Below are 26,371 nucleotides of genomic sequence, written 5' to 3' on the forward strand. Positions count from 1 at the left end.
CTGCGGGGCCAATGGGGCGGCTTGGAGGGTCGTCCCTCCGACCTCTTCTCCTGGCTGAACTCGCAGGGATTAAGTGGCGCAGGCACGGTTTGGGAGGGCTTGGGGACTGTGGCCACCTGATTTCAGCCCCAGCCCGAGATGACCCAGGCTTGTGAACGGTTCGTCCTCATCCGATGGCGTCGTGTGTCAGACCAGACTGCAAAGAAGGACGGATGTGCTGGACCGGGTGGGTGTGATGCATCCTGAACTGCAGTTTGTGGAAGAAGGACTCTGAGAAATGGCCTTCCTATGAATGTAGGGCGCTGCTCTTGAAACCATCCAGCATCTCTTAGAAAGGTGCCTAATGGATAGGAACTTCGTCAGGATTGGGAAGTGGTTTGTTGGGCCCTATGAGAAGGACGAAAAGCCAGCCAGTCAACAAAGTGAACATTTGTCCTTGGAGAAAGTAATGTATGCACAAGTGTGAGATTGCCCAACACCAGCCAATTTATTTGATCCGAGAGGAACATACACACATGGCTCAGTCTCCACCTGCACCATTTCAAGTACTGGTGAGTCCGTGTGGCTTAAATGGCACACTAACAGGCCGAGCATATGAAATGTCAGACCCAGCCACCTGCAAGTTGATTGAGGAATGGCAATATTTCTACCCAATGGTGCTAAAAAAAGAAAGAGGAGTTGAAAGGGGAAGAAGAGTTGGGATATGATGATCATTTCCCCGTGGCAGCCAAAGTGATTGGTGGTGGTGTTCGGATGGTCTACCCTTCAGATTTTGTATTGATCTCTGAGAATGACATCCCAGTTCCTCACAGTGTTGCCACTGCTGGAGGCCATATTACAGTTGGACAGCCGGGACTTGGTAGGGTGAAGGACCCAAGTAACTGGGGGATGCCTCTGACCCCTCCCACCTCTCCAGAGCAGGCTGTCACAGGAGTGGAGATATGCAGAGTGCTACCAGTCATCTGGGTTCCCAAGACCGGGGGATGGTAACTACGCACAGTCCAAAGAGATCGGGGAAGATTCCTTCAAAACTCCACAATCATATGGTTCATGGAGTCTGGAAGGAATGCATCCTCAACAGAACCCAGTCCAAGAGGAGCCAAATGTCAACTCCAACTCTTGAAGAAGAGCCTGCTAACAACCCTGCTACCTCGGATTTTGTGGATCCAACCCAGAGAGTCAGCTATTCTTGTTCCAGGCATAAACTTTTAAATCGTGTGCAGTAGGACCCAGTTGACCTCCCACAATGCCTCAACCAGGGTACAGTGCAGGACCATCATCATCTTCATCTTTACCACCTCCTGCTTCTTCTACGCACAAAATAACGGAAAGACAAGAAAAAGGAGATAAGTTGCAAAAGAGACTCTTGATACCATTTCATCATAGGCTCTCTGTGGCTAAGAGTTATGCATGAAACAGGATACACCAGGACAGAAGCTAGGGTTGGCATGGATGGACTCCTCCTTAGAGATGTCTAGCAGTTGGAAGTATGATAAGCAAATGTTCGTGCCTTCCGGAAATACAAGCAAGAAAATGAATCTGAATCCTATGGATTCACCTCATTCTCCTATTTCCCCTCTGCTACCAACACTCGGCCCTCAGCCATGAGGTCAGGAAACAAAGTTTTGACCCACCGTCTGTCCCTGTGAATCCAGCCCTCTATGGAAATGGGCTAGAACTTCACAGTTGTCTACTTTAGATGACAAAACTGTCCTCGTAGGCCAAAGACTGCCTCTAATGGCAGAGGTCAGCGAGATAGCCTTATATTGTGGGATTAAGCTCTCAAACCCAGAGTCATCAGATAAATGGTGGCATTGTTTTCATCTCCCAGGCCACCAGAGCTCCAGGGTGAGAGATGTGATGCCAAAATGGAAGTGAACTCAGAGAGCACTGCATTGCAAAGACTCTTTGCACAACCTAACAAGTGGTTTAAAATCTGGCAAGACAAGCAGCCCCAGATGCAGTCACTCCACTTCCTTGACCCGTTGCCTCTGTCACAGCAACCTGGAGGCGGTTTGGGAGAAGTCAATGACCCCTGTACCTTTGAAGATGGCAACATAAAATACATCTTCACAGCAAATAAGAAATGCAAACAAGGGACAGATAAGGATTCCCTGGAAAAAAAAAAATAAGTCAGAGTATGGATTTGGTACCAAGGATATCACTACACCAGGTCATTCCACTGGTGCCTGATGGGAAAAATGCCATGTCTATTTCCAGTTCTGCTACTAAAACAGATGTCCGGCAGGATAATGCAGCTGGCAGAGCTGGCTCCAGTAGCCTTATGCAGGTGACAGATTTGGCACCTTCCCTGCATGACTTAGACAACATCTTTGATAATTCTGATGATGACGAACTTGGGGCTGTATCACCTGCACTACGCTCATCAAAAATGCCTATGGTTGGAACAGAAGATCAACCTCTTGGGAAGGGTGAAGAGCTGCTGTTCCATACCCACCAACAGTTGCAGACTTGCAAAGGATGCTCCCCACCCCTCCATCTTTGGAACAGCATCCTGCATTTTCTTCTGTGATGAATTATAAAGATGGGATCAGTTCAGAGGCAGTGTCAGCATTATGCATGATGGAGAGTCCTGTGGTCAGTAGAGTTTCAACACACCTCACAGAATTAAAAATGGAAGTAGAAGATGGATTAGGAAGTCCCAAACCAGAGGAAATAAACGACTTTTCATATGTGCACAGAGTTCCACCCTTTCAGCCTTTTGTGGGATCTTCCATGTTTGCTCCACTGAAGATGTTGCCGAGCCATTGCCTGCTACCTCTGAAGACACCTGATGCCTGTCTGTTTTGGCCTTCGTGGGTAATTCCTCCTAAAATTGAACAACTGCAGCCACTGTCATTAGGGATGGCTACAGTAATGTGCTTAGTGTTGGGAGCCTAGAAGATCCAGATCATCTGAAAACCACCACAGATGAACACGCTGAAGACGCTGAGCAGCACTGCCCCAGCCAGCAAAGTGGGGCAGGAGTCCTCCCATCTCCAGTGACCCCTCGATTTTCTGTCCCCACACCACAAACCCCCAGAACCCCAAGACCTCCCAGAGTTGGGGGCTGCCAGTGGTCAAGGGTCTGTAAATATTACAGCCCTGATCAGGGGTCACCAGCCTCTACCCCCTCTACCACACGGGCCTTAACTTTGTGGAGCCTGCCACCATGCAGCCAATTCCTGAGGCCCACAGTCGTTATGTAACCTGATTCTCTCAGATTCTGTGATTAATATCCTTAAAGACAGAAACTTTGACAGCTGTTGCATCTGTGCCTGCAACATGAACATCAAAGGGGCAGATGTTGGCCTCTACATCCCCGATTCTTCCAATGAGGACCAGTACATCTGCACCTGTGGGTTTAGTGCGATTATGAACCGCAAACTTGGCTACAATTCGGGACTCTTCCTTGAAGATGAGTTGGATATTTGGGGGAAGAATTCTGATATTGGTCAGGCTGCAGAGAGGTGCTTAATGATGTGTCAGACCAAGTTTCTTCCTCAGATGGAGGGAGCCAGAAAATCCCAGGAGACACCCAGAAGCCTTCTTCTTCTCCTTCAGAATCGACATACACAACCTTTTGCTTCTCTGAATTTCCTGGACTGTATTTCCTCTAACAGTCACCAAACTCTTCCCTGTATCAGCTGGAGTTATGGCCGGGTATAGGCAGACAACAATGTTTACTGGACAGAGTGCTTTGATGCACTGGAGCAGGGACGGCAGTAGTGGATAATCCCACTGGTGGGAAAGTGGATGAAGCTCTGGTGAGAAGTGCCACTGTGCACTCTTGGCCTCACAGCAATGTGCTAGATGTCAGCATGCTCTCCTCTCAGGATGTGGTCCACATGCTGTTGTCTCTGCAGCCCTTTCTCCAAGATGTCATCCAAAAGAAGCGCACGGGAAGGACCTGGGAGAACATCCGGCACATGCAGGGACCACTCACCTGGCAGCAGTTCCACAAGATGACGGGACGTGGAACCTACAGTTCAGAAGAATCTCCTGAGCTGTCACCCATCCCTACCCTGCTAGTAGGCTATGACAAGGACCTCCTGACCATCTCGCCATTCTCCTTGCCCTTTTGGGAAAGGCTGTTGTTGGACCCATGTGGGGGCCACCGTGATGTTGCCTATATGTGGTGTGTCCAGAAAATGAGGCCTTGCTAGAAGGAGCCAAAACTTTCTTCAGGGACTTGAGTGCTGTATATAAGATGTGTAGGTTGGGCTGCGGATGTGGCTCAAGCGGTAGCGCGCTCGCCTGGCATGCGTGCAGCCCGGGTTCGATCCTCAGCAGCACATACAAACAAAGATGTTGTGTCCGCCGAAAACTAAAAAGTAAATATTAAAATTCTCTCTCTCTCTCTCTCTCTCTCTCTCTCTCTCTCTCTCTCTTTAAAAAAAAAAAAAAGATGTGTAGGCTTGGGCAGCACAAGCTCATCTGCAAAGTGCTATGTGATGGCATCATGCGTGTGGGAAAGACCATGGCACAGAAGCTGACAGATGAGCTTGTGAGCAAATGGTTTAACCAGCCTTGGAGCAGTGAGGACAATGACAATCATTCCAGACTCAGACTTTATGCACAAGTTTGCCAGTATCACCTAGCACCTAATTTTGCCTCTCTGCAGCTGGACAGCAGCCTGTTGATACTACCTAAATACCAGACCTCACCAGCAGCAACACAGGGACAAGCTCCACCTGGAAATGCTAGGCCTTTAGCTTCAAATTCAGGATCAGCAGTTCCCCCAGCTGGCAGTGCATTCAATCCCACCTCTACTGGTGGTTCTACAAACCCCCCAACAAGCACTTCCACATCTGGTTCCTCTGTGCCCCCAGTCTCGTCATCTGCTTCTGCTCTGTGTATTAACCAGATGAGCACTACCTCTTCCTCAGGACTCAGCGGTAGTGTTAGAGGGCAGAACCCCAGTGTTGGGGGCAGTGCCACGGACAGAACCCAAGGGAACCTGGGCTGTGGTGGAGACACTGAGCTTGGGCAGAATTTCTCCCAGCCCGTGCGTGCAGGATGGATAAGAAAGTGCTACAGAAAGGGAGAGAATAGGAACTCCCACAGAGCCTGACTATGCAGACAGCCAAGCCTACCCTCCTGCTGTTGTCATTTACATGGTGGACCCGTTCACCTACACTGCAGAGGAAGACTCCACTTCTGGAAACTTCTGGCTCTTGAGTTTGATGTGCTGCTGCACAGAAATGCTGGATAATTTACCTGAGCATATGAGAAATTCTTTCTCCAGATTGTGCCTTGCCAGTACATGCTTCAGACAGTGAAGAATGAACAAGTTTTCTACAGTCAATATTTGAAGTCCATGGCATTTTTCAGTGTACTGCCAGTGCAGGTGACATCTGCCCACACAGATCCACATTAAATCCCTCACAGGATTCGGACCTGCAGCCAGCACTGAGATGACTCTCAAGAACCCTGAACAGCCCAGCCCAATCCAGCTTTACTCCCCTCCTTTTATATTGTGCCCAATCAAAGACAAATCAAAGCAGAAAGAGCTTGGACAGAACTTTGGTGAGGCCAGCCAGAAGTACAATGTGCTCTTTGTGGGCTATTGTCTATCCCATGAAAAGCACTGGCTCTTGGCTTCCTGCACTGACCTCCATGGGGCGTTATTAGAGACTTGCATTGTGAATATTGCTTTACCAAATAGGTCACAGAAGAGTAAAGTATCTGCACGCAAGATTGGACTTCAGAAACTGTGGGAAGGTGCATAGGCATTGTGCAAATGTTATCACTGCCCTGGAGAGTTGTGATTGGGACACTTGGGCATCTTGGCCATGGGTAGCTTAAAGATTGGAGTATCCTCCTTGGAATGTTCACTACAGACAATCAGCAAACAGCTCAAGGATGTGTGCTGGATATGTGGAGCCCCCCATGGAGCCCCAGGGGTCCTTTGTAGTGATGCCAGACGCTGTCACAATGGGCTCTGTTTTTGGCTGAAGTACTGCACTGAACCTGTAGTCTTATCAGCTGTACACCCCTCAAGACGCATCTTGTACATCCTCGTGTTCCCAACATCATCAACCATCCCAACGAGGATGGGTTCAGCCCTAACAATGATGATATGTTTGTTGACCTTCCATTTCCAGATGATATGGACAATGACATTGGCGTATTAATGACTGGGAACCTGCATTCCTCTCCCAGCTCCTCCCCAGGCTCTCCTTCTGGAATTGGTGTGGGCTCTCACTTGCAGCACAGTCTGAGCCAGGGCGAGCGTCTTCTCTCAAGAGAGGCACCAGAGGGGCTCAAGCAGCAGCCCTTGGCCCTTGGGTATTTTGTGTCAACTGCCAAAGCTGAGAATCTCTCCCAGTGGTTTTTGGTCATCAGGTCCCCAGACTCAGAACCAGTGCCCTCTCTTCCTAAAGGCTTCACTTCATCACCACATCTCTGTAGCACAGTCGGAGGAACTTCTCCCTGCCAGGAATTCTCAACAGGTTCCACAGCCTCTGGACTCCAAGAGCACATCCGATGTTTTAAGGTTTGTTTTGGAGCACTACAACGCACTGTTGTGCCTCCTGTGCCATCCAGCCACCCAGGATTCCTGTCTTCCCGTCCACTTGTGGTGCTCACTCAGCTGTAGAAGGCCATCATGAGTATACTTTAACCGGAAAGCACTTGTTCTCTCTGGCTCAGGTCCTTCTCCCGCAGCCTCTGTGTGAGGAACCTGCTATTCTTTTCTTCAGACCAGTCTCCACAGTCCCGCACTGTGAAGCCCTCAGCAGGCACATGTTCATTCTGCAGTGCTCATGACCACAGCGACTCCTTGGCACTTCTCTCATGGACCTGGGGACTTCCATAAACAGTGACCCTCAGCCAGTGTGTGGTGTGGGCAGCACCCCCCCAGCCACTGGTCCACAGGAAGTAGTTGTTGCTGGTGGCTTTTAAGAGGGAAACAGAAGAGACAGTGTCCTTTTGCATAAGAGTGTGTGTTTTCAGCTTCTGTTTAAAGATGAGATCCACAGAGCCCTTTGGATGAAGTCCTCTTGTTTCTGGTGTATGGCCTGTGGGTTAGCTGAACTCCATTCTCTGGGACTTTTTAAATATAACCAGCTCAAGTACATGACTTCATACCGGAGGCTCCGACTCCCAAACGCTCCCATCCGGATTGGCATGAATGCTTTAGTTGACTTCATATCTGTGTGTAGATTCAAAAGGCCTGGAGACTGCTTCATTTCATTTATTTGAAGTTGTTTTGTCCTATGTTTTTGTAACTTTCTTTTCACTTTTTGATTGTTGAGGACCAGGTACAGTAGCTGAAACCCAACTCAGATCCACCATAGGATTCTTTGACTACATACCTCTGTCCTAGAAGCCAGAAAAAGAGTGGGAAAAAAAAATCTGGGAGATCATGCCTAAAACGTCATGTGTTCAAGACCACCCAGCAGTAGATCTTGATAAGAACACACTGGGTTTTAGGAGTTCTGCCATGCTCAGTGCGGCCCGCATTGTGTGAAGGATGACGGTTTCATACCAAGGCAGTCGAGCTCAGTCCAGAGCCGTGGAGGCAAGTACCTTAACTAGTTTTGTATAGTCATAATGGAAATATATTTTCTAGTGAATTCTTATCAAAAACCAGTTCTCTCCTCTCATAAGAGCAAAAGGGACTCATGTACATATCACAGTGGAAAGTGTTTGCTCATAAAATCAGTTATAAATATGGTGAATATTTTCTGGACCATAGGAATATTATTTCAAAGAACTATTACAACTTAACCATTAAATTAGTACTTGAAGTTGAACCTTCATGGTGGGACTTTTTTAAAAAAAAATGCTTTTTAAAGCATTAATGGCTAATGGAAGTATTTTATGACTCCTCTTTCCAGGCCCAGAGGGTTGTATTTGAGACCTTGTTTCTAACCCTTGTGTTGCTGTGTGTTTCTGTCTGAGGCTGGTAGCGGGCATGGACCGGCCTCCTGGAGCCACTTTGACAAGGGCTTGAGCTCTTTTCATCTGTGGAGAGAATCATGCAGATTTTAAAAGTTCTTCCAGGAGACTTCCATGTCCCGATTATTAACAAAAAAAGGAAAAAATGTAATAATTGATATGATTTTATAAAAGTATTTTTCTTGAAATAATTTAACATTTCAAACATTATATTAAAAAAGTTTTGTGATGGGAATGTGAAAGCAGAGAAATAATTTGTAAATGGAGAATTTTGTTCTCTGTGCCACCAATTGAAGGGGGGAGGGGTAGACCTTCACAATGAATAGGTTAAAAAAATCTGATATATCAAACCATTTGTATCTAATGTGTATAGTGTAAAATTGACTGAAAATATTGCAGTGCTGTTTTTTCTTAATCAGAAAGGAAAATTCTCAAGGCCTTTTGAAGAGCATAAGATGATGAAGATTTTAAACTTGTATAAAATTATCTTGGTGAGAAGACACATTTTAAAGTAGATAATTGTAATCTTTTACCACTTTGGGGTTGCTTTTTTCCCAGAATTAATCAGAACTTTGAATTTTTTTAATGGGCTGTTTTTCATGCAGGGGCTTTTCTTCCCTAGAAACCCGATTCTAAGCAGAAAAAAAAAATGACAAAAATTTTTAAAAGACAGTAAAGGGTAGTTTTCATCTGGTTTCTTTTAATTATGTAAGCTTTTTAAGTTAAAAAAAGCTGGTGACATATTTATACATTTTTGTGCAAAAATAAATGAATGGCAATAGATTTTTTTAAAATCTTATTACTTACTTCTGTGTGAAAAAGTCTGTACAATATTTGCCTTAAATATGCACTATTTTACTTGTGAGTTTTTTTTTACTGAATTAATATGAAATGTACAAGCCCTGGATTCGCTACGGAGTGAAAAGTCATTTTATTTTATTTTATTTTTTAATTTTGGAAATTCTGTAGAAATCAGAACTCTTAACCATGTTTTGAACTAAAAAGGGGCAGTGGGAAGGGGAGAAGGGTGGGATTGTCCAGCATGCTTATATGTATATTTCAGAAACTTTTTTAAATGTAAAAGGTGTACATTTATGGGAAGTTCAGAATTTCCTTTGTTTTCTTTTTTCCTTGAAGCATTTTGCAGTGAGCTTCTTTCATATATAGCAAACAATTTCAAAGAATACAAAAATATGTGAAGTTCATTAAAAAAAAAACTATAGTATAGAGCTGGTACAGTGCACTAAAAGACTTTGATAAAAAAGAAACAATAATAAAAGGCCTTCATTTTAAATGTCATTCATATATAACTTCTGGATGAGAGCTATATAATTTTACACACTTTTTTAGAGGAATAAATTATTGAATCACTAAAAAATGATTTTAGGAGATAAATACATGGTTAGGTCAGAGATAGACATGCAAATTATGTTGGAGTATCATAAGTATAACAGAGAAATTAAGGTGCAAAAGTAGGTAGAGTGATTAGGGAGATATAGTGACTGACTAATTTTAAATAAGCAAATGGAAAAAATGAGCTTTTTATCGTAAAAATAGGGATGACTCTGAGCTAAAAATTTGGAAATGGGGTGAAATCAAGATTGCAAATTTGGCTCTATTTGGTGATAAGAAGGGAAATACAGAGGAAGTTTTATGTTAGAGACAAAATTTTGAAAATTGTGGTATGAAGGGGAATACAGAGGAAAGTGCTATAGTAGAGACAAAAATAGGATGTGGAGATATACAATTAATTCTTTTATATTTTTGGTATTGAACTCAGCAGACTCAACCACTGAGCCATATCCCCAGCCCTATTTTGTATTTTATTTAGAGGCACTGAATTGTAATTTATCTAAAGGCACTAAGTTGCTTATGGCCTTGCCATTGCTGAGGCTGGCTTTGAATTCACAATTCTCCTGCCTTAGTGTCCTGAGCCACTGGGGTTACAGGCATAAGCCACCACACTTGGCAAGAATTAGTTCTAAAGAAATAAATTCTACAATGAGAGGTTGGGGGAAAGCAAAGGAAAGAGCAAAATAGATAAAGAACAATTAGTGCAGCCAGTAGACCAAGGGACCATGAGTGAGGATTCAGGTTCATCATGTCCTCTACCAGAATGGCAAGGCCTCACACCAACATAACAGTCCCCCCTCTAGAAATCCTACTAATGGAAACAGAGAAAAATCTGTGTCCCATTTTTCTCATTTTCCAACTCTGTGGCTCACCATAATTCCTAACACAGTCTAGAAGTTTTAAGTATAAGAATATTATATTGTGACTGCATAGAACATGGGTTCTGGATTTTGCTTTTATTACTAAAGAGTCACAATGTGCCTTGAAAATAAATAAGAAGTAACACTATTGTTTTGCAGAAACACCTTTTGCTCAAACCTAGTTCATCTGCCAATCTAACTCAAGTACCTATATTATCTACTAGCCAGGAAAGATCAAACCATAATATATCACCTAAAGAGAAAACTAAAACTTTTTTCCCTCTGTCCCATTGACTTGTTTCTCTCTTTACAAAGTTTCCATATTAAGAATACATTTCCCATTGAATCTCTCTATTGAGGATATCTACAGGCATGGGCAGTGGGGAAAGTGCTAGAAAAGGTATCTTAAGATCCTTCTCTACAAAAGTATTTAAAAATACTAATGCTCTGCCATGCCAGGGGTCCCATAGTTTGTGATGGAATTTCTGATAAGCACTTGATTATGAATAATTTTACTGGCATTAATTAGATACGTGCTGGAAAAGATGTTAGAAGACTTGGATTGAAATTGCAGATATAATCCAACACTATTTAGGTGACCTTATTAAGTTACTCAGATCCTTTGAACTTCAACTAAGACAAGATAAAACAGAATCTAACCCTATGACCTCCGATTTGAGAGTTGGCTTTGATACCTGACTCTCTCAACTGCAAGATCTCTGGGACTCAGTGTTCATTGATATAACTATGTATAAGTTATTTAACTTCTCTTTATTTTTATTGTTCAAGTAAGGCTTTAATTGTACCTACTTAAAGGACTACAGGAACATGATCAGTTTTGTTTGGAAATGCCTTCACCTCATTGCTTAGCGCTCCCCAGCTTGAGATCCTGGCACTGTGAACAATCATACCTCACCCCTTAGAAAGAATCAGGGCCTACGTCAGCCATGAGTGAAGATGAAAAATGAGAACAATGTGATTCTGGGCACCACAGCAGATGGCTTAGCCTTGTCTTGGGTTTCAATGGCACAAAATAAGGGACATGGTAGTGTTTTAGTTGGTGGCATTCATAAGATGGTGCATATGTTCTCTTGGAGAAAGATACCCCATCACTCAGCACTGGGGGACCATTCCAGGGTCACTTTCCTCCTTCTACAGTGTCATGGAATGATTCATGGTCCTGTGACTCCAACTTCTTCTTTTTCACGCTCCCATTCTATCTGCCATCTCAACCCCTGCCTGGGACAGAGAGATCCTGATAGGACACCAGAGCCTCATTACTGCCTCATAGACCTCACTAAGACACACCGAGCCCCTCCCCACTTATAAACCAGGTGAGAAGGAAGTTCAACATCTTCATGGTTCTATGACAGCAAGTGGGGAGGATCTAAGTGACACCTGGAAGAACAAAGAGACGGTGGCAGAGTCAAAGGTAGAGAAGGAAGTTTCAGGCCAAAGGAATAGCATGGGCAGAGGCCAAAAGGGACATTAGAGTTGGGTGGAGAGTGTCTCAGGCTGGTACTGAGCAGGAGAGAGGTGGGGAGCTAGTGTACTCTGGTGCTGAAGAGCCTTTGAAGCTCCTCCAGAGGAGATCTCTTCTGAGCAAGACCCCTCCAAGTATATGAGACAGCCCCGTGGGTTGACCTAGTACCTCTGACCTTATGTCACTGAGGCCCATAGCAGGAGTGCCCAGAGGATATCTGAGGAAGCACCATCTTCAGTATGTCTATGTCTTTGAGCAGAGTGCAGACTTGTGGTGATTCTTGGTGGAGGTCTTTACTTTACTGCTGACATGACAGCTTCATGCAGTGCTGTGAGGGTTCACAGCTGAGGATCTAAAGTCCGGGAGGCTAGAATCATGAGAAGCCAGTCTAGCCCAGTAATAAAGGGGGTCAGGAAGGGCCAAGGCACACGGCTGGATTCTGTGTGTTGGGACTCTGGGCACTCCTTGGCTCTTGGGTCTCTCATCTGTCACAGGGACACACAAGACTAGGGTTTATCCTTAAATATTAACTATTAAAGGCAACTATATGAATAAATATCTGAGCTAATAATCTGTATAAGTAGACCATAATAAAATAAGTGTAATTTAATGTAAACTGAAGCCTTATATTAGGAAAAACATATTCAAAAACATTAAAAGCTTACTTGTAGCTAGATTTGAACTTATGAGATTTAAAATAATTTTTTGTTGATTGTACTATATATACTCTGTCCATAGCTATAAAGTTCTATATGCAAATATAACAACATTCCAGGAGAAAGGTAACACTTAACATGAAACTACTGGAGCAGAAATACATTTAATATATCAAATAACTGAAAGGACCTGTTTTATCAGAATGCCTCTAAAGCCTTTACACTACATAAGAAAATTCATTTTTTTAAGGGTACAGAGATGGATGCATTATTCAAAGTCCAGCAAAGCCTCTTCAACTTCTTTCCTAGTGACACTCTTTTTCCTAAATAGAGTATGTTCTGTATAATATCAGAAGCTTAAAATCCATCTATTACCATCTATTAACTAATGAGATTAAGAGTTTTCCTTAAGACAAAAAGATTATCCCAAAATATTGGATATATGTTTGGAAATGAGTTATTCCTCTCGTAATTTCTATGGGGATTGTACCTCTGTTTGACATGTTTTACTGGATATTTCCTGGAGGTGAGTCATCCTTGTATGTCCAGGAAGATTTCAAAAACAAGCTCTTCATAGTAAAGAAGCATAATAAGCAACTGCCCCCTATCAATTTGGAAGAATGGCAATAAAAAACATGCTGAAGTCAAACTGATTGATGACTAGGGGAAAGGACATAGGGTTGCATCTTCAGGAAGTGGCTTCCATCACCGAGGGCCTCAACATGGTTGACCATTAAACTTGTGTGAAGGGGATCTCCTGACCAATTTGGTCTGGTTCATCCTGCAAGTGCTCAAATGTGGCAAATATGATGTGATTGAAGGAATGATTATGGTCAATGAAGAGTGAGAGTCATGATGTGTTGTGATGAGCCATCTGAACCAAATCTCTATCAATAAAATAAATTGGGCAAGAAAAGACTAAAATTCATCTTTTAGGAGAAATCATCTTGTTGTGTGATCATCAAATACCATGAAGGAAGGCTCAAATTTAAGCTAGAAAAACTCATAAAGACTAAGGAAACCCAGGCAGAAGCCCCCCCATGAAAGACTGAATGAAGCTTCCATGGATGAATGGCTGAGAAGAAAATGAAATTTTGCAAGGTGGAAACCTAGATTTTGTTTACTTGTAGGAATCTGTGTACACCAACAATATGATTGGGCAATAAAAAACTTTGTATACTGCTTTAGATCTCAAAATAATGCTGCAGATTTTTTAAGTTTGGCAAGGGCCCTAGATTCAACTCATTCTTAATGGAGAATGTATCAACATTTCAAGAAAAACAAAGCCACTCTCAACACAAATTGGAATTTATGTCTGTGTCAGCGCTAGCACCAGACTATCTATACCTTTCTCTGCAACATAGTGCAACTTTACTCTCACCTTTTGCAACACATAAAAAAATTAGAGCAAAAAGGACAACCAGACATTACAGTTAAGATAATTAATAGAATATTCTGACCAACTGACTTAACAAATTCTTCCCCTTATTGAGAGTGAGATGGTGCACTTAATGATTTTCTTGCATTGGGTCAGACACTAGTGGCATAGAGGATAGGGAACTTTCAGGGCACTTCTCATGCTGAAATATTATGATTATTCAATAATCTGGATGCATGACTCTCTCTTCACTTGCCCTGGCCAGAACATGTTTTCTCTCTGCCAAACTGAAATATGCAAGTGTAACCATATAGATGATGGTAGTCGAGGCCCTCCTAGAGAATGTGGCCATTACAGAAACAGCTGCCCTCCTGACTATATAGAGAAGCTGGACAAAGCTTAAATGATTCAGCTTGGATTATTTTATTTTATGTATTTTTTTGTCCTTGGCTTAGGTGCCTCATGAGCCAAAGGGTGTGGGAGGGATTTCTACATATGGACAGGAATCTATGGGAAGTTGTTATTTCCACCTGATGGAAAACTGGTGACTCTACTTGCCCACTTTGTTAAAATTATCATGGTAGGAAGGCAATTCAAATAAAACAAGGCTTGTCCAAGTAGTGATTAAGGCATCCCAGTTCCCTAATGTGATGAGCAGAAAGTGCATTTTACTGGGTGAAAATGAAGAATCTACAGTCTGTCTCTGAGAACATGAATCCTAACTCCAAATCAATTACTTATATAATGTTTAACAAACTGTTTTGGCTCTATAAATCTCAGTATTTTACTCTGTAAATGTGGAGTAATTATAATTATTGGTTATGCATAAATCATTTATAAGCACACTTAGTGGCTGGTGCAGAATATACATTTGGTTTAATTAATACTGCCTTTTATTATTTTAACTCATATACATGCAGTTATTCCTTCCCTGGGTAATAAAGAAATGAGGACATTTTAAATGTGGTATGCATGCCAGAGAGCACACCTAATTAAAAAACCTATAACATATGGGTATCTGCATCTGATTTCCCATTGCATTGTTTTGGTGGATACAATTAATTAGACATTTGGTTCCTGAATATACAAACACTTTGAATATTAAAAGAACCTTATCTACATTTTGTTTAACATAGTAAAATGATACATAATTTGGATTTTTTGTTTGTTTTTGCAGTGCTGAGCATTGAACCCAGGTCCTCACACATGTTAAGGTCATGCTCTACCACTGAGCTAAGCCCCCACCCAACAATAAATAGCTGTTGAATCAGGGAAGACTAATGGGTGTTTTATATTCCTAGCACTTTTCTATGTAAGTAAGAGTACCTTTTTCTACATAGTTGAGAGTCATTGTGGTTAAATAATATAAATGATAAAAGTGTTTAGAAAAATTTATTTTGTATTCTACTAGCTTTTGAACAAAAATTTATCCATATGAGTTTAAAAAATAGATATTTTTGAACAATAAAGCACTTAGTAAACAGAAAGTAGTAGATAAGTGTTAGAAACATGCAAAATTGACACAAGAATGTTTTGAATAGTCTCTCATTTATCAACAATACACATCACTTTACATTATATTTAATACTGTTTCATTAAACACCATGCTTTTTAGAAAAATTACAAAGTTACAAGGGTAAACTCCCAGTGAGGAATAGGTCTGGCGGTGTGCGCTAATTAACTATTTTTTTTAAATCAGCACACTAAAAATAAAGAAATGGAAAAACATCCTGCCTGGTTTTCAGTTAGTGTATTTTGCTCCTTGCTGTTTGTACCCAATTTTCTTATTTTGCCTAAACCTTGCATTTCCCTTGCCAAGTATCTTTTTTTTTTTCTTATACTGTTTTAAATTAAATGTTTATCTTCTCTTGTTAGTGATACAACAAGAGTTTTAACATTGAGTAACTAAATAACTTCATTTATGAGTAGCTGAATTTACTCATAGCTAGTCTAAACAAATTGCAAATGATTGTGGAAATGCATTTTAATTCCTGTAGCATTTTCATTAGGCTGGGCATTTAATCAAACTGAAAATCAAAGAAAAAACCTGCCTCAGTTGAGGAAAGATCATTTTCATTGCACAAGTATTACCCCTGTTTCAGTCAGGTTTTTTGCTGCTGACTTAAAGACTCATCCAGAACAACTGGAGGAAAAATTTATTTAAGGGCTCACAGTTTCAGAGGCCTTAGTCCATAGAAGCCTGGCTCTATTCCTCCAGGCTGGAGGTGAGGCAGAACATCATGGCAGAAGAGATGGTAGAGGGAAGCCCCTCACATAATCAGGAAGCAGAGAGAGGTCTCTACTTGCCAGATAAAAATATATTCCCTAAAGCTACACCCCAATTTCAGGCTCCTCCAGCCACACCTTACCACTTCAGTTACCACTCAGCTAATTCCTATAAGGGGATTAATTCACTAATTTGGTTAAGAGTCTTATAACCCACTTATTTCTCCTCTGAACCTCCTTGCATTGTCTCACACATAAGCTTTTGGGGGAGACCTCACAGCCAAATTATAACAACCCTTTTCCTGTCATCTTCTCTGGCTAATATAAAATCATGTACTGATATATGTAAGTGAGGATTTATGATATTGCAATGCATGCTAATGGAAACTACTTTCTTAGTTTGGAGATCAACCAACATTTACTTCCTTTCCCCTGACTATACTTTTGACAGATTTCTGTCATTTAGTAGGCAAACATTTATATGGGAAACTCTCATTAATTGGCATCATATTTTATGTTTCACATTCTATCTGACATAATAAACATTTTACCCTCTTGTTCGAAAATCAGCACAGGGAAATGTCAAATACAGCAACATCTTTTAACAGTTTAAGACTGCCCCTGTCATTATCATGTAGGTTACATGAGACCTTGAGTGTGTATGGCTATGGAATTCTTTCAAGACACTTTTTTAGAAGCACTGTTGGATAGCACTGCTTATAAAAACCTAAGAATTTTAATTATTAGGAAATACATGGATACCACAATTGTAACTGAGTGATGGCCAGAAAGCACTGTGATTTTGTGCTCCAATCATGGCCAGTCATGGACAGTTTTGGAAGTGTGGTCATTCTATCTTTGGAAGGTATGAGACTCTAGAAACTGTGCCTTATCAGGCTATAGTTGCTAGACTTACCCAAGTCTGTAATAATAAATTACCTCAGTGCCAAATGATTTATTTCTGTCTCCATTATATAGCAGTGTCTGTATCACCTTAAAATGTCCTGCCAATATAACTCTTTTCTTTGCTGGCTGGTGTATTGGCAGGAAGATCTCAAGTAATTATATTTTAATCAGAACACTGAGGTTTGAGAGTCTTCTAATGGAAGCATACCTACTCCAGGAACCTGGAAAATCTATACCTACAGAACTTAAAGTTGTCTGGAAGGAAAACATATTTCCCTAAGTGAACTAGTAATAATGAAGCCAGAATTAGACAGGCAGTCAGTATAGATAGGTAAGTCAGTCGGATCAAGGAGGCCAATTTTGAGTGCAGTAAGATGGAGGCTGTCCCCTGAGGGATTGAAATGTTAATTCCTTCAGAGCCCTTCCTGCACCCTTATCAAGAACCTGTCCCTGCTCCAACCTGCTAAGGCAACCTGCGCCAGGAATTGCTGCTCCCTACAGGGAGCTATGAAGTTGTTAACAGTGTCCCAGGCTGCTCCATCCTGCCCTTCCCCCTTCTGCCCACCTTTTCCCCACCTTTGGGCCATCCCACTGAGCATTCCTGGGCCTGGGCACTTATGCAGGAAGGAGAGAGATAAGGGGAAGAGGCAGGAGAACAAAGGAAGCCGCGGACACATAAAAAGGTCAGAACTCCTTGCTTTTTGCAATACCAGAACACAGCTATGGCCCCCTTCTTCCTCCTGGGAGAAATCTACGTTACCCCTTATTCAAGTACTAGTTGACTTATCAGAATGTCACAGATTTTTCTGGAACAACCCTGTTGACAGATATGCTGGAGGTACAAAATCCATGGTGTCAGAAATATTGCCCCCTTGACATGAATCAAGGCAGTGGCCCCAAACCACACTAATAGAGGTTATATTTGTCGTAACCACCTAGCTCAATGAACAATGACTGTTTCAGTTAATAAATGTTCTCCATGAAGCAGTAGGGATGATAAGTGTCCTTAAATATTGACCATGTGAAATTTCAAATGTGGTAGGAATGCAGATTGGGGAATGACATTGATAGCTAAATGGTAAATGATAGCTTTTTGATCTGATGAAAGTGTTCTAAATTTTATTGAGATGAAGAAAGTGTCCATGAATTTACTGCATAGACTGCAAAGTAAATAAAAACTTTAGAATTCTTATATTTGAGGGGTGAAGATGAATGTCTTTCTAAATTTTTTGGTAATGACCTGAAGCAAAAATAGTAAGATGTTAGCAGGCCACACCTCACCTGCTTGGATCGCATGGCACAGCCTGACCCAGACCCCAGGAAACAGGAAACTCTGAGCAATCCTGCCCAGGGCACACAGACAGAGGATATTGCAATTCTGATTTTCAATAAAGGTCCCGCTACCAAATGGCATGCACAAGGAGCCAATTCTTGTGGTCACCATCAGAAATCGCAGTATTTCATCAATGAGTGGAGTGGATCTTGCTGTGGTGTCAGATGAAGTCTCTTTCCCTGAATGACAAACCTTGTCCTTTCATCAAGCCTACTCAGGGAGGTCTTGGCCATTTGGAGATCTGTCCACTCTCACCATCTAGCATCTTTCACAGAATCAGAAAGAAGCTTTAAGAAAAATACCATCCCCAGGCTTACTTCTACAAAACAGGTTAATGGTACAGCGGGTGAAAGACTCAAAAACAGCTCTCCTTCCAAGTGAAAAAGAAAGGTCCAATGATCTTAAGAGTTAAAAATTGTGCCCCTGTCTTCAATGGCCATGGCTGCCATAAAGACCTCACAGGTACTTGGAGACTCTAGTTTCCACAGCAGGTCTATCCAGGATGACTCCACCCTGCAGTCCCTCTGGATGACTCTATGCTTTAAGGGAACTTCAGTAGTTCTCCATCTAATGTGTGAGGAGCCCCTCCCATGCCTGTGCCTAAGCAAAAATTCTGGGGATATATGGAAGGACACTGTGCATGATTGAGCTCACCTTTTGAATTCAAATAAACTTACTTCCCCAAGTTCTTTTTTAAATTTTTCTTTCCTTTTTTTAGTTTTATTGATTTTATTTTTTAAATACATGAAAGCAGAATGCATTACAATTCTTATTACACATATACAGTACAATTTTTCATATCTTTGTATATAGAGTATGTTCATGCCAACTCATGCCTTTATACATGTACTTTTATTTTGTTTGCATTGCAATTCTTATTACATATATATCACAATTTTTCATATCTCTGTTTATATATAAGGTATGTTGACACCCAATTCGAGTCTTCATACGTGTACTTTGGATAATGATGTCCATCATATTACAGTGTCCTTGTTAATCCACTGTCCCCTCCCTTTCCCTTCCACCCCTCTTCCCTATCTAGAATTCATCTATTCCTCCCATGCTCCCCCTCCCTACCCCACGATGAGTCAGCCTCCTTATATTAGAGAAAACATTCGGCTTTTTTTTTTTTTTCCAGATTGGCTAAATTCACTTAGCATTATCTTCTCCACGCCATCCATTTAACTTAACTCAAAATGGATCAATGACCTAGAAGGAATTAGAGACTCTGCATCTAATAGAAGAAAAAGTAGGCCATAATCTTTATCATGTGGGATTAGGCCCCAACTTCCTTGGTAAGACTCCTATAGCAAAAGAATTAAAACCAAGAATCAATAAATGCGATGGAATCAAACTAAAAAGTTTCTTCTCAGCAAAAGAAACAATCTGTGAGGTGAACAAAGAGCCCACATCCTAGGAGCAAATTTTTTCCCCTTGCATATTAGATAGAGCACTAATCTCTAGAATATAAAAAGATCTTAAAAAGCTAAGCACCAAAAAATCAAATAATCCAATCAACAAATGGGCCAGGGACCTGAACAGACACTTCTCAGAAGAGGATATACAATCAAATATATGAAAAAATGTTCATCATCTCTAGCAATCAGAGAAATGCAAATCATAACCACTACTCTAAGATATCATCTCACTCCAGTCAGAATGGCAGCTATAATGAAGACAAACAAAAATAAGTGTTGGAGAGCATCTGGGGGAAAAGGTACACTCATACATTCTGGTGGGATTGCAAATTGGTACAGGCAATGTAGAAAGCAGTATGGAGATTCCTTGGAAACCTGGGAATGGAACCATCATTTGACTCAGGTATCCCTCTCCTTGGACTGCACCCAAAGGAATTTAAAAAACAAAACAAAACAAAACAAAACATCATACTACAGGGACACAGCCACATCAATGTTTATAGCAGCATAATTCACAATTGCTAAACTGTAGAGCCAACCTAGATGCCCTTCAGTGGGTGAATGGATAAAAAAAAATGTGGCATATATACACAATGGAATTTTACTCAGCATTAAAATAGAATAAAATCATGACATTGGCAGGTAAAAGGATGGCTAAGTGAAGTTACCCATGTTCTTATGCAAATAGTTCCTGTACCACTTCCCGTTTTAGAACAGATTAAGTCCTAAGGAAGCTCCATTAACATGGTTATATTTCGTCTATCCATGACTTTTATGTCAAGTAGAGAAGGTCAAGTAGAGAACATGGTTGTACTGGCTGGAAAACTGGGTTGGTCTCCCTGACTAGCCCAGATTGGCTAGATAAGAGAAAGATAGAGAGCAAGGGAGAGCTGCCAGGAGCTGCTAGAGCCAGCCATCAGGTGGGCTCCAGGGAAAAATTGGAAATTGCTGGCTACTGCTCCGAGGAAGGCAACAGGAAAGCAGCTTCCCCCTAGAAGTGGAGAGTCAGTGACATTAAATCTCAGGGTTATTCACATTAAGACATGGAAGCCACCAGCCCTCAAAGTTCAGAGCCAATTCCAAGGAGATGCCCTTTTTTAAAAAAATTACTCTGCATCAAGTCAAGAACCCTCAGTGGATTGGTAAGAGAGATTTTTAAGGGACAAGATCATGAAGGGATGCACAGAGGAAGATCTCTCTGAACAAAATGAGGCCATTTTGAATGGGCCTCATTTGGCCCATTTTGAGTGAGGTTCTTGAAGCTTTACGTCTGTTTTCTCCCAGGATTAGAGCAGTCTAAACCTGGAGGGAAGACCCCATGAGTCTTGTGCATCCTGGGGCCTAACGTTCTCACTGGCAGAAGGCAGAAGTCTGAGAAGATTTTCCTATAAAACTGCCTTTGTCCCATTGATACAAGGCCAGCAAGGTCCAACTTCCCACCAGGCTTGAACATGCTGATCCTCCCTCTCAGTTCCATTCCTCACCCCCCCCCCCGCCTTTCTACACACCCAAAACCCTCCCCTTCCCTTCCTTTTTCTGAGGAACAGCAGGAACCATCCCGAGTGAGAAGGACTCTTGGCCCTTGGGGTGCAGAATGCAGTGAGGGTGAAATTTCACCCAGACCCCATCTGAAGGGCAGCCAACCCTGAGGACACACAACCCACCCACTCTACTGTCCTCGGGGTCTCTTCTGCTGCTTCTTGTTGCCTGATGACTTACACCTCCTTTTCTGAGGCTGTGGGGTCCCAAACAGCTCCAGAGCCACATCTTGCATCCATAGATCTGGAGGGTAGGTGCAGAATGGGGCACGTTTTCCACATGACTAAATATCCAGCTCACTCTTTGGATCGGCAACTGGAGGGGATGGAAGTTGAGGAGTTCCATGCAAATTCCCTGGCTTTGGGATAGTCCCAGGGTGGTCGATGGTGCTGGAGTGGGTTGGGGACTAAAGCCTCCTCTGGACAGCAGGGGCCTGGTGTGCTTGATGTCCTGAGCAGAGAGCTTCTGGTGAGGTTCCTGGCCATGGGACAGGGCCCAGGGAAGGAGGTAGTGCTGGGAGGCTAGGAGCAAGTCAAGGCTTTGGAGGTCATTGTCCCCACTGCATGCACTGTATGTCCCACATGGCCCCCCAGTAGGAGTTGGTATTTTGGCTCCCACTACACATTTGTTCCCCAGGTATAAGGAGGAGAATCTGAGGTTCTGGGGAGGATAGGTAGACTGGATGGCTCCCAATAAGAGAGATCCATGAAAACTCAGAAAGATAGTAGTACCCTTCGGTCACAGCGACTCTGGGTCTGTAGCCCTGCACTGCTTCAAGTCCTGGGAAGCCTGGTAAGTCACCTCTTTGGGCCAGATCTCCATGCTGATCACCTGATTAGTGCAATTAATCCCACCTTAAACTGACCCCTACCCTCCATCTGGCCCAGTAAAGATAATCCCAGTACTGATCACTGACACCACACCCACTAACCCATGCCCTCCCTCTGGCCCAGTAAGTATAGTCAAACTGACATGCTCATTAATTGAGTCACCTCTCGTCTAACCTGTATAAGCCTAACCCCTCCTCACCCCCACCCCTGCCTTTGGCTGTTGTCTCATTTTCCACCAGGAAAGTGGCTCCATCAGAGGCATCACTCCATTCCTTAATAAAATAGCTGTGCTGAGCTGACCCATAAAATTTGCATCTGTCCCTGTCCTTCTGCACTAACAACACTTCCCGCACAGGGAGTTGCTAAGGATTACCCCCTGTGCTCCTGTTCCTTCCTGCTCTTAGGCACATGTGTGGAGAAGAGAAAGTGGGGTTCTATGTGGTCTGCAAAAGAGCAAGACACACGCACTCCCTCAGACACCCAGCTCTGGGCCCCCTTCTCTTTGAAGAAAAGCAAGTAAAAAAGCAAGTTTTTCCTTAAACTTGCTTTCTATGCCTGCTTCAGCATTTTGGGGTGTTTAATCTTCAGCACCAGGGGAACAAGAATCCATTCCTGGTCCCCAAGACTGGTATCTGTGGGAACAAAGCAGAACTGAAATTCAGCTAGGCAAACAAGACCTGTAGTTCCACATCCAGCATCTAAGTCATATGGCATTGTGATGTTCTCTCCAAGGGCTCTGTGGCTTTGCTGGTTGCAACCCACAAGCCTCTTTCAGCTTATATTTGTTTGATTCCCATAGGCTTCCTGTTGGGTGTATGGGAGACTCCCCGCTGAAGTTAAGTTTCAGTCTCCCCCTCCTCTCTGAAGAGCGCCAAGCCCAAGAGTGCCAAATTCAAAGGTTTTCTCAGCCAATTCCTGCAGGACACAGGGTCCACTTGCTGTTCCTGAGTCACCCTGCCAATCAGCACCCAACATGTCCCTATGCAACCCTTCTTAAACCGAAGCTTGTGAGCACAAGCTCTCTGCTCTCTTCCTCTTTTTTCTCTCCTCTCTCTGCCCTCCTCCTCTCCTCTCTGCCTCTCCTTTTCTTGCCCTTCAGGCAGCCCCCCCAATAGAATCTCTTGGTTGAATCTCCTGGTGAGTCACTCGCCTTTCACTGCCTTTGCAGACTTGCCATGGTACTGACATCTCTTCATCTCCCGGATCTCCAATGCAGCTTCTTAATGCATCACCCTTTCAGGGGATGCCCACAGAGACTCCAACCAGTGGTACCTTGCCTGGCCTCCAAGGTTTTGCTTTGCAAGCTCAGTGGAAGACTCCATTGCACCTTGATAACTCCAGCATCCTGCAACCCTGCAGAACCAGCCCCACATGGTTGATGCCAAGGATGCCACCACCTCAAGGAGTAGGCAAGAGTCCTGGGATCAAGGCTGCAGCAGCCTCTAAATGTCTGGGCAGCTGTGCACAGTGAAACAATTTCCTAGCCCCCACCCCTCCTGCACAAGCAGGGTGCACAAATGATCTCTTATCAAAGAATTTTTACTTTTACAACCTTGAGCCTGAGCTGGCTGTGGTTCTGGCAATTCCTAAGATGTCCTCAAGCCATCTTTCCTATTGTCCCTGGGTAAAGCAATTTAGCCTGTCTTTAGTGGTTGTGAGGTCTTTAACAATTAGTTTCCTTAGTCCCAGTTTTACACTTTTATGGCCAAACTGGAAATTATTCAAATCTTTCTGCTCTGCTTTCGGATTCTAATTATCAGAGTGAACTTGCCTAAAAGCTACCAGCAATATTCACGTCACTGCCTGAATGCTGCTGCTACCTTGAATTTTCCTCTGTCAGATTAATTACTCCACCACTTTTAAGTTCAGCCTCACAGAATGTCTCAGGACACAGATAAATGTAGGCAACTTCTTAGCCAGAATATAACTTAAATGGCCTCTAGCCCAATTTTGAAAGAGTTCTCTCCCTCTGAAATCTTACAAACCCAGTCTTTGCATTCTAAAGTGCTATTGATACTCTGGACTCCTGCTCTCACCAAAATCACCCATTAAGCCCCACCTATAACATTCTAAAACTTTTCCAGTTTGCATTTCTAAACATTTCAAAATTCCTCTCCAACAGCTCCAAAGACTCCTGAACCACATAGTCATGTTAGAGCAAAAACTCCACTCTCAGTACCAATTTCTGTTTTATTCAGCTTTTTCATCACTGTGACCAAAAGACTTGCAAGAACAATTTTAGAGAGGACGGCTTATTTGGTGTTCATGGTTTCAGAGCTCTCACTCCAAAGACAGACAGCTCAATTGCTCTTCATCCAAAGTGAGGCAGAACATCATGGCCAAAAGGTGTAGAGAAGAAAAGTGATTCAGGACATTGTCAGGTCAGTGGCAGTGACTTAGGAACAAAGCACCAAGCAGCCCACGAGCAAAAGAAACATCAATAAGGCACCAGGCACCAACGGAAATACCTGTCAATCAGCAGGATCTCCTGGCTTACACCTGTCAATCAGCGGGATGTCCTGGCCAATCCTAGATTTCAGCCAGTTTCCCCGACCAACTCCAGCAGGACAAGTGATTCTAAAAACACCTTTTCCTGTCCCAAGCCCTTCCCTTCTTGCCATAAGCCCCATAAAATTCCAGTCCAGTGGACACCCATGCGGTTTCTCCTCAGCTCCTCCTCCCATCCACTCTATATGTCTGATAGGGTTCTTGTTGGTAAAGATGGCGCCCAGACTGCTTCTCTCCCGGGAGCTCAGGTCCATGACGCACTGAATGGCGCGCAAACCCAGCACCCCGCGCATACCAGGCGAGCACATTACCGCTTGAGCCACATCCCCAGCCCGTGAAATTCTTTAAGTACTAATAAATCATAATCTCAAAGAAGAAAGTCAAATTTGTGAATTCAAAAGCACAATGGTACATTTTAAAATTATATTTTGAACAGAGAGGAAACACTTAACAGAGTTCTCCAACAATAATTATTGACAATATATAAAGCATCATGCTCATTGGAAGGCCCATCCCCTTGCTTACAAGGAATAAGAGAAATTAATTTTCTGATGAATGTACCACTTTATAATACATAGATATGCTTTCTAAATTTAAAAAGTAAAAAAGGAAAATTTCTTTTTAAAAAGCATTTATTTTTAGTAGATATTTTGAATTACAAAAAGCAGCTACTATGTCTTTTACATATTGTGATGACTTGAGTCCTGAGGAAATTCTACCTATATTGGTATCATGCATATCAATAGCTGGCATTAAAAACATCACCATCCTGTTTTATCTTCTAAAACTGATTTGAAATTTTTGCTTATAATAACTTCATCCAAATTTTGAAGAGTTACTGTGATATAAGTGTGTATGTGTAAATACATGATCTTTCTAAAGGATACCTCTGGATATATTTGATGATTGAGTCCTGTCAAAGACATCATTGTGTGTGTGTGTGTGTGTGTGTGTGCGCGCATGCATGTGCGCGCGCGCACACGCACACACACACACACACACACACACTCATGTTTGGTGCTGGGATCCAACCCATGCTAGGCAAGTGTTCTGCCACCAAGCTCAACACCAAGACCCCCAAAACACTCAATAAGCAGAAATTTACTAAAATCATTGCAGATTACCTTGAAAATTTTCAAACAAGATAATTCCACCGATCAAAAACAAAGTAAGCTAGAGGTATAGTTTTTAAATATCCGCGATGAAAAACAGCAGACATTCATAGCATTAAGTATTTTATTGGAAATCAGAAAGAGGAGAAATTAAAAGATGAATAGGAGAAGCCTGCGGCAAGGAACTGGAACCCTGGAGGACAAGGGGCATTTCCCAGTGAATACAGACAGTGCAACATGACTCTAAAATAAGGAGACTATAAATTAAGCAATTAGCATAGAAAAACTTGACTGGTGCTTAGAGATCTCCCACTGGAAAGATCCAGGATCATCAGAGTTCACAGCTGTTACCTGACCTTTAACAAATTCTGATTTTATTTCAAATGTTCATGATCTAAAAGAGAGAAAGACAACTTTACTAAATTCATTTTATGGTATATCAAAGCATAATAGAGTCAATGTACTAATCCCAATGGAGGATGTCAATGTTTTACAACACACACCATTTTGTGCACCATTAAAAACATACCAATCAGTGTCCTGAGACACAAATCAGGCAGCTGCTGAACCTAGTCTAGTGAGGGCAGGGCCTGGAGGAGGGGGCAAGGTGTGTAGAGGAGTCCTAGGAGGATCAGAGAGACCACAGGTGGTGAAGAGCTGCAAATTCAATCCTCCCTAGCTCAGAGCCCCTAAATCCCCAGGCTTCCATGCTCACATCCCACCCTGGGGAAGCTGAGGCTGAAGCTAGGTAGAGGCAGACAACCTGCCTGATCCCCATCCCATCACCCTAAGCACCAGGATCCACCCTGAATCCAGGGCAATGACATAATGCCTGTTCATCCAGAAGCTTCTGAGGCATCT

At 42.6% G+C, this 26,371-nt stretch overlaps 1 pseudogene; it reads left to right on the top strand.

Annotated features, from left to right (window-relative positions):
- Positions 1 to 6: 6 nt before the first annotated feature.
- LOC107159100 lies at positions 7 to 8,564 on the top strand (annotated as a pseudogene).
- Positions 8,565 to 26,371: the final 17,807 nt, after the last annotated feature.

Source organism: Marmota marmota, unplaced genomic scaffold (genome assembly GCF_001458135.2).
Source record: "Marmota marmota marmota unplaced genomic scaffold, marMar, whole genome shotgun sequence".
Classification (NCBI taxonomy): Eukaryota; Metazoa; Chordata; class Mammalia; order Rodentia; family Sciuridae; genus Marmota; species Marmota marmota.